The 8131-nt window shown below is 50.0% G+C and overlaps 1 pseudogene across 1 annotated transcript; it reads right to left on the reverse strand.

Moving 5' to 3' along the window:
- Positions 1 to 712: 712 nt before the first annotated feature.
- On the reverse strand, positions 713 to 3941 carry LOC311187627 (large ribosomal subunit protein eL8-like; annotated as a pseudogene). The gene is made up of 4 exons: positions 3937 to 3941; positions 2214 to 3002; positions 1200 to 1297; positions 713 to 967 (listed from the first exon to the last, which is right to left on the reverse strand). The product of its transcript is annotated as a large ribosomal subunit protein eL8-like (transcript).
- Positions 3942 to 8131: the final 4190 nt, after the last annotated feature.

Genomic DNA, 8131 nt, shown 5'->3' on the forward strand with positions numbered 1-8131 from the left:
CTCCCTCCCCCCACGAGGGAGGGATATGTGCTCAGATGCAGTGCAAGCTGGTAAGTGCTTCTCTGAAATTGTTTCTGTTCCCCTGGCACCTAAATCAGGACCAAGAATGCATGTCACTCCTTCCCTCCATCTGTCCTCTTTCCCCTCTGAGCACTCTTAATCATTTTAAAAGTCCAATGAATAAAGAAAACAGGCAAGTGCCCCTAGAGATTACAGCACTGCTCTATGGAAGTAGACATTGGTCATAAAGAGATCGCTGCTTGATGGGGCAAAAGCCAGCAGATTACCGAGGATTTGCACCAGCCTAAGTAGGCTTAACTCCTAAGTGGCAAAGTGGCTTGAACAGGATCACTTAGAATTCTGTTAAGACTCCCATGTAGCCTTCCTCCTCCTCCTGCCTCCCGCTGTCACCCCGCCCCCATCCTCCCATAATAAGATGCAGTCCTTCTCTGCCTCTCCCACTGTCAAGGGATTCTTCTGGGAAAGAATAACATTTCCTGGGCCTCCTTCACTGAATTATTCATCGCCACTGCCTGGGCACGACAAAACTCCTCATTAAAAGCCCTGGGTGGGAGTGACCTACCTGCCGCAGCCCCCACAGTGAGCCAGGGAGAAAGGCCCGGGAGGAAGGGGTGCAGTGGCTGGGCTGGGAGGGCTCCCGAGGACCTGTGACAGGGAGTCCCCGAGACCCAGGGAGCAGGAGGGTGATGGTTCACGCGGCGCTCATCACTGCCGGTGACCACGGAGCTGTGTGGGCGTCATCCTGCTCCAAGGCATTGCCCAAAGGCCCAAGGCCTGATCCCTCCATGCTTCCAGTCTTGGAATGTCCTTCCGGGGCTGAGCAGTCAGAGGAAACCCAGTGGTGGGGCTGAGGAGCACTCAGCCTCTGCCCAGGCCTCGGGATGCTGCTAGGCTGGGTGAAGTGGGACAGGTCCTCTTGGACCTGGAGGGGCTCCCGGGCCGGGGCCTGCGGGAGGAAAGCCTGGGTGGGCAGGGGAGACCTGATGCAGCTCCAGCTCTGGCAGCTGGCAGCTGTGTGACCCAGCACGTGGCTTGGCTTCTCTGTGTCTGAGGGGTCCCTTGCAGAGGGAGGGAGGCAGGTGTGTGGTGCAGCCGCTGAGGGCGCGCACTCTGGAGCCCGGCTGCCCTCATCCCCTTCCCAGCCCCGTCTTCCAGGCTCCGTGCCCGTGAACACCCACCCAGCCCAGCAGAGCCCGGGGCTCCTCAATGTGAAACCAGGACACCCACAGCGTGGCCTCAACAGTCTGCGGGGCATGGTGCAGCCGGCACATGCGGCCTGAGGAAGCACCAGCATCGGCAGCTACTGGCCTCTCCCCGGAGAGCCCGGTCCTCCAGAGGCCAGTCTGCTGAAGCGTGACCTTTCAGTGTTCATGTGTCTCAGTGTTCAAGTCACCGGGACCTGGCGCTTCATTCCTAGCGAACATGACATTCTGGTGATGAGAAGATGAGGTTTCCAGGCTGCCTGAGTCACCCCTTCACAGTGGATGCAGATGGATCCACAGGCCGTGATTTCCTGCGAACGCTGGGGTGGGGCCCCCTGATTACCCAGGCAGCATGGCAACAGGGCCCTGGAGACCAAGGCTCCCAAGCTTCAGAGGCCCCCTGCCCACCCTCTGCATGACAGGGGTGAGGGCCCAGCCTCAGGGAGTCCAAAGGCAGCTAGTGCCTGGCCCCTCCTCTCCCAGCCCCAGGGCACCAGCCAGCCAGCTGCACTTGCCCAGGGCTCCCCTAGCCTCTTAGCCCAGACCTGACTGCCTGGCTTATCTGCGTTACTCTGGGGATGACCTGGGATTCTGCTCAGAAACTGAAGCCCACCAGGAGGGTGCACAGGCCTGGCTTTGTCAGCTGGCAAGGCCATTCATCGTGTGGCAAGCAATCTGGCCGTCAGAGCAGCTAGGAGTGGACCCCTGGAGGATTGTCACCCTGCACTGTTGTCCACACTGGGGCTGGCACAGGTGCCTCCATGAGTTTGGTTCCAGGCTCTATCATTTATTAACCATCTGAGTATAGGGCAATGAATTAGATCCTTGAGCTCCTTATTCTCATCTGTGGAATGGAAGGAAATAATAGATTCTACCCCTCAGTGTTCTTATAAGGTTTCAATCAGTGTATATATGAAGTCTTTTTTATTTTTTACACTGGCTGAAGGAGGACGTTTGTGATCTTTATGTACAGAAGATGCAACAGCATACGCTCAACCCAGGGCAGTGCAAGATCTCCAGCCTTCACCTCTTCCTGCTTGGCGGTGGGAGCTACAGATTTTGGACCCAGGACACTGCCTTGTTTCTCATCAAATGTGTCATTGTCATTGGTCCTGACAGCTTCTGCCAGCTCAGCCAGGGCTCCTTTTTCTTCTGAGTTAAACTGTGTGAAAGTGACTGTGGGGCAAATCTTCCTGTGGACCAGACGCCCCAGCCTGGCCTTCCCCTTGATCATGCAGTAGGGATTCCCCCCTCTTCCACACAGGGCAGGCTGATGGGGTCCATGTCGTGTGTGACCACACCCACACCTGAGGCTTCTTTTTCTGCACCAGGGCAGTGACAGTATTAACCCCTGCTGGAAAGACAGAAGCCCTCTTAATGGGGACATCCCCTGTGCCTGCAGCTTTCTTCTCAACCTGGGGCCAACAGTCTTCTTCTCTTGCTTGTGCTCTGGTCTGTATCTGTGGACCAGATTAAGAAGTTGAGTGGCTGTTTGGGGGCCAAGGCCTGTGTGAACTGGTTCATGCAAGGAGGCACTTTCATCTGCTTATAGAGAATTGCCTTTGGCAGCTGCAGCTCAACATATCAGGGCCATTCGACAAAGAGGGTGAAGTCCCTTTTGCCTTGATGTCCTTTCCGATGCCGAAATTCTTGGACCTTTTCTCCAGCAGGGGATTTACTGCCTTCTTGGCCTCCTGCTTCTTCACAATGACAGGGGCTGGGGCCACCTTCCCTTTGGGCAGCTGCACTTTGGGTGGCTGCAGAAGCTGTATATGGAGTCTTCACACAAGCCCTGGCACATAGTAGTTGTTCAATGAATAGAAGTTGTAGCTGCTGCTGTTTATGTTAAATGATCAACAAACTGAGATTTATACACATGGTAGGCTGCATAAAAAAATCTTCATTAAATACTAACTCTTGTCATGCAAACATCAGAAACACATGGTGAGCAAATGAGACATGGTACCTGCTCTAGTGGTCTTTAGTGACTTCCAAAGTGTGTGAAAGCAAGACTCCCCACTGACTCAGAAATTAGTAATTCTAAGTTATTAAGGCCTCAAATTGAAGAGGAGATGAATATTTTTCTAGAACCTGGAACTCAGCCAGTCACTAAAGGCAAGGGAAAGAGTGTACAGATGGTGTCAGGTACAGGGAACATACAGAGGAAGGAAGGTAGTGTTTTTAAGGAGGCAGGAGTGTCCAGGTCCCTTTCCAATAGGGGAAATCAAGCCCACTAAGAATACAAATTGAGCTGGTAATCCTCCACTTGCCATGAACATGAGTGAGACTCTCAGGGACCTCCTCTCAGGTCTCCTCCCCACCTGACTGCCTCTTCTTTCCTTGTGAAAGCTTGCATGGAGGAAAGGCTCTGTGTGGGGTGGGACAGGGCCAGTGTGGGCTGCCCGGGGACTAGCTTCAGCTATGATTTCTGAGTCAAGGCTCAGTCCATTATATGAATTCGTGAATCTTCTCCAGCCCCATGCCCAGCTCCAGCCTCAGTTCCTTAGGAAAGATAGCTGCTAGTGCAGCTGCCAGTGGAGATATAAGTCTCTGATATGACAAGAAGAACTGCCTACCTTGGGCTCTGATAGATCACCCCTGGCAGTCAGTGACCTTTAGAGGGCTGTGGCAACCGTGCCTCTGGGAGGTCTGGGGAGCCAGGGATGGAGGTCACAGAGGCAGAACTGCCAAGAACCTTTCCTAAAGAGTATACCTCATGTTTCCTTGGAGAGTTATACACTCACCAGTGACCAGCTGTCTCCTGGGCGAGCTGAAAATTGATAACCCTATCAACTTTTTCTCTCTCTTCTTTCTGCTTCTAGTCAAAGAAGGAGCAAATCCCTTTGGGCTGCGAAGAGCTACTGGTACCTGCACACAAGCTGAAGGATCCCTCAGCTCTAAGTGGCTTGCTTGAGGGGAACAGGGAAGAAGATTGGGGTGGGCCAGGGCTCACCAAGACCTTTGAGGGTTAATGCAAATTGGCTTTGGGGGTCCTCCACACCTTTTCAGGAAACTTCTTGAGAGATGCAGCTTAATGGATACGCCATTCCTCACCCCAGTCTCCCCCTTCTTCTCTCTGCTTCCTCCTTCAACTTCCGCATCTCCCCAGGACCAGCTTAATTTACCCAGGATTGAAATCATCCCAGGCAAAGCAGCCAGCCTCCGCTTTTCACTAACAACTGGATTGAGGATTTGGGAGGCCTGGAGGCTTACTGGTTGCCGTGGTGAGGAGTAGGTCCTGAGAGGATTAAGGAGCTGGGAGTTCGAGTTTTTTTTGTTTGTTGGTTTTGATGAGTTCTGTTTGCCTTTCTTCCCCCACCTCTGTACCCCTCCCACCCACCCCTCCAAAGTCTCAAACCACTAAAGCAGAAGGAGATTACTAGGAGCAAAATCAGTCTGCCTGGCTGAGGATAACTGGTATGTACAATGCAATGCAGACTCCAGGGAGGGCCGACTTTGGAATGCAAGGTGTTATACCTTTGTAGCATAACATGGCGAGGTGTGGCGTGGCACAGCACCCTGAGGCAGAGGGGTCCAGGAGGCAGGGGTAGGAGGATTCTCTGAAGCCTCCATAGTTTTTCCTTTCTGGCAGCAGAATTAGAAAGGAATGGGTAACCTAGAAGCCAGAAGTTTAGGCTAAGGGAGGCTTCTGGAAAGAGGAAATTCCTGTCTTGGTCTCTCATAACCCATCGTCCTTTTTGACTAGAGTCCAGACACCCAGTTCATAAAATCTCCCTTCCTTCTGGTGGTCAAATTAAAGCCTATTTGTGGAGGAAATGTGGTCTCCGGAAGAGCAGTGAGTTATTATTATTATCATTTTACAAATAATCCCCTTTAATTAAATCCATTGCTCTGAGAAGGGAGACAGCTGATTCAGGGAGATTTTGTGGACTGGGTGCCTGGACTCCAGTCAAAAAATGACCTTGCTTCCTTCTTAATTGGCACCCTAGCTGGCTGAGGCTCCGGAAAAGGGGGAAGGGCATGGAAGGAAGCCCTAAGTGCACCCACAAGGCCAGATCATAAGTCTCGGAAGCTCCTATCTGCTCCTTCATTCTCTGGCAACTGCATAAAGGTGGCTTGATTGAGGAGCACCTCAGAGTGAAGGTATCAAAGTCCCAGTACCCCGAATCCAACTCTTTTTTGTGTTCCAGTCTGGGAATTGGGACTCAGCTCTCTTTTTAACCCTCCAAAGCTGTTTTCTTTGCTTCCAAGGACTTTATCCCTACTTAGATATTGTTTTGTTTCTTCTTCTGTCCTTGTGGCCACATCTCAAGCCCACCCGCAGGATGGCATACTTCCTGAAGGCAGGCTGCGGTCATAAATTCCACAACATCAGGGCATGGAGCACACTGGGAACTCAGTAAATGGATCTTGACTTAAAGCTTAATTAAGAGCTGTGAGCCATAGAGCAACATAGTGCTAGTGGGGAAATTGGCTTGTTATCTAGAAAAACAAGATAAAATGTTTATCTCATGTCCATACACGAAATAAAATCTAGAGGTACTGAAGACTTAACCCTAAAGGCAAAATGACACAACCCTTAATAGAAATTGTAGGCTAATATCTTTCATAGCATTGGGACAAGGGAGATTTCTGAAACAAGACCTGAACATAAATCTAAAGGGGAAAGTGGGTGGATTTGATTAAAGTTCACTAAAAATAAACATTTCTGTTCTACAGAGGACTCAAAAGCAAGTTAAACACAGAGGTGACAAACTTGGAGCAAATATTTGTAATGTATGTGAATGTATATGGATGGAAAAGATTAATGTCCAGAATAAGTAGGACAAGGAAGGAAATCTGATAGAAGAAAACAATGCACATATGAATAGGCAATTTATAGAAAAGGAAGTTCAAATAAGTGGCTCAAAATTATTGGAAGAAATTCTCAACCTCATTGTTGGGGAAGACAAAGCAGAACAGCAGAAGATACTCCTTTAAGTCCATCAGAACAAAATAGTTTAAAAGTGTGGACTAGGGACAAATGCTGGTAACAATGTAGGGAGACTGAAGTTGACACACTGCTAGGAGTTATGTAAATTGATGCAGCCATTTTGGAGAACAAATTGGAAGTATTTAGAGAATTTGAGTCGGTACACACCCGGTGATAGAACAACTCCACTTTTGAGTCTCTATCCCCAAGAATTGCTCTCACAAGTACACAAAGTGGCTCGTCTGAAAGTGTTCATTGTAATATCGCTATAGAGAGGACCCAGAAACAACCTGAATGTCCATCCACAGAGGAATGTTCAAATAAAATGCAAGATATGCAAATCGTGAAACCCTGATGCGGTAGTCAGAACGAATGCACGGGATCCACAGAGATGAACATAATTAGCCCTCTATAATTGTGACATTGCATGAAAAAAAAGCAGAAAAGGGTGCCTAGAATAAAATCATCTATGGAAATCAAATGCACAGGCATCGTGTCCATCAGGGAAGGAGATGGGATTATGAAGGGTGCTAAAGAGGGAAAGAAAAAAAGTAAAATGAACACAAAATAAAACAAAAGGGGCCACACAAGAACTAGCCACAGTGTGACTAGCAAAATTCCAGTCAATGCCATTCTTTGCACCCGAGGCAAAATTACCCAACCCCAGCAGGAGAGAAAAGAAAATAGAAAGAAATGGGAGCAGGTATTGGTAAAGGGCCTGAGCCAGTGTCTGGCAAGCAATACTTGCTCAGCAAATGTGAGTTTCCTTTTCCCTGATTCATCTTTTTTCTTTTTTAAGAGGTAAGTGGCAGGGAGTAGGGAGTAGTCAGAGCCCAGCAGCCAAATTCCTGGGCATTGGGATCTGTCCCTGTGTCCACCTGGAGGTGATGCCCCTTTGGAGGACACACAAAGGCAACCGGCACCTGGTTAGAGGCCAGCAAGACACTTTCACATTCGGAATGTTTCTGGCTGTGATGTGAGCTCCACTAGCTCCACCCAGTCCCACCACCATCTTTATACTGGGAACTTGACCTAAGGAGCCCTGTCGGTAGGCTTGCCAGCTTGGCAGTCCTGGATCCCGTGAGGCCAGCTTGCTTTTTTGCTCAAAGGTGGGGAGAAGCTTTACCTCTTCTGGCTGAGTTGACACTGCACCTGAGCAGAGATGTCCAGGGCTCCAGGGCTCAGAAACCCGACGGCCAGCACACCTGGCAATTGGTTTAGGGAAACTGTCCTTCCGATATGGGGACACAGGAAGTGAACACAAAGGCAAAGAGACTATTGGGTTGAAGAGTCTTAGCTCAAACCCTGAGCTAAGGGGTCTCTTGCAGGGAGGTCCTCAAGAAGCTTGCTTTTTACCAGCCACAGCCTTGATTTCTGCTGGAGGCTGATCAGGTCAGCCCAGCCTGGAGCAGACAGAATTGGGCCAGTTCTGCAGCTTATAGCCTGCCTGGACCTGCTGCCAAAGAAGAGAATTAGGAGAAGCAATGGGGAAAAGCCTTGTTCCCAAGAGCCTGGTTGCGGAACAGCCATCTGTGAGATTGAATTGTGACAGTGGAGGCAACCAAGTAATGCCTATATTGTAGCTGAGGGATAGCATTCCCTTGCCAAGGCCCCAAAACAAAAGCAGACCAGTGTTCTCAAAACCAGATGCACGGTGGTGATAGCAAAGGAACAGGCATGTATACCTGGGCGCATCAAGGGCAAGGGCTGCTGGAAAGAGGAACTACTTGTTATTTTCTCACCTGCTCTTTTGAACCAAGCCCCTGCTTGCTGGGATTCTCGTGAGTCAGTGTCAGGACTTGACATTGGCTTTGGTTTTTGTGGTACTAAAGAAGAGCGGGACCTGGTCCTACCAGGACACAAAGCTGCTCGGCTGTCTGTCTGGGGCAAAAGGGAGTCAGCCATGGGGTGAGCATCGTATTTGTGCACTTGTCTCTCACCTTCATTTTATCTTTGCCTCCACCTCCTCCCCCAC

Source organism: Talpa europaea (genome assembly GCF_964194135.1).
Source record: "Talpa europaea genome assembly, chromosome: X".
Lineage (NCBI taxonomy): Eukaryota > Metazoa > Chordata > Mammalia > Eulipotyphla > Talpidae > Talpa > Talpa europaea.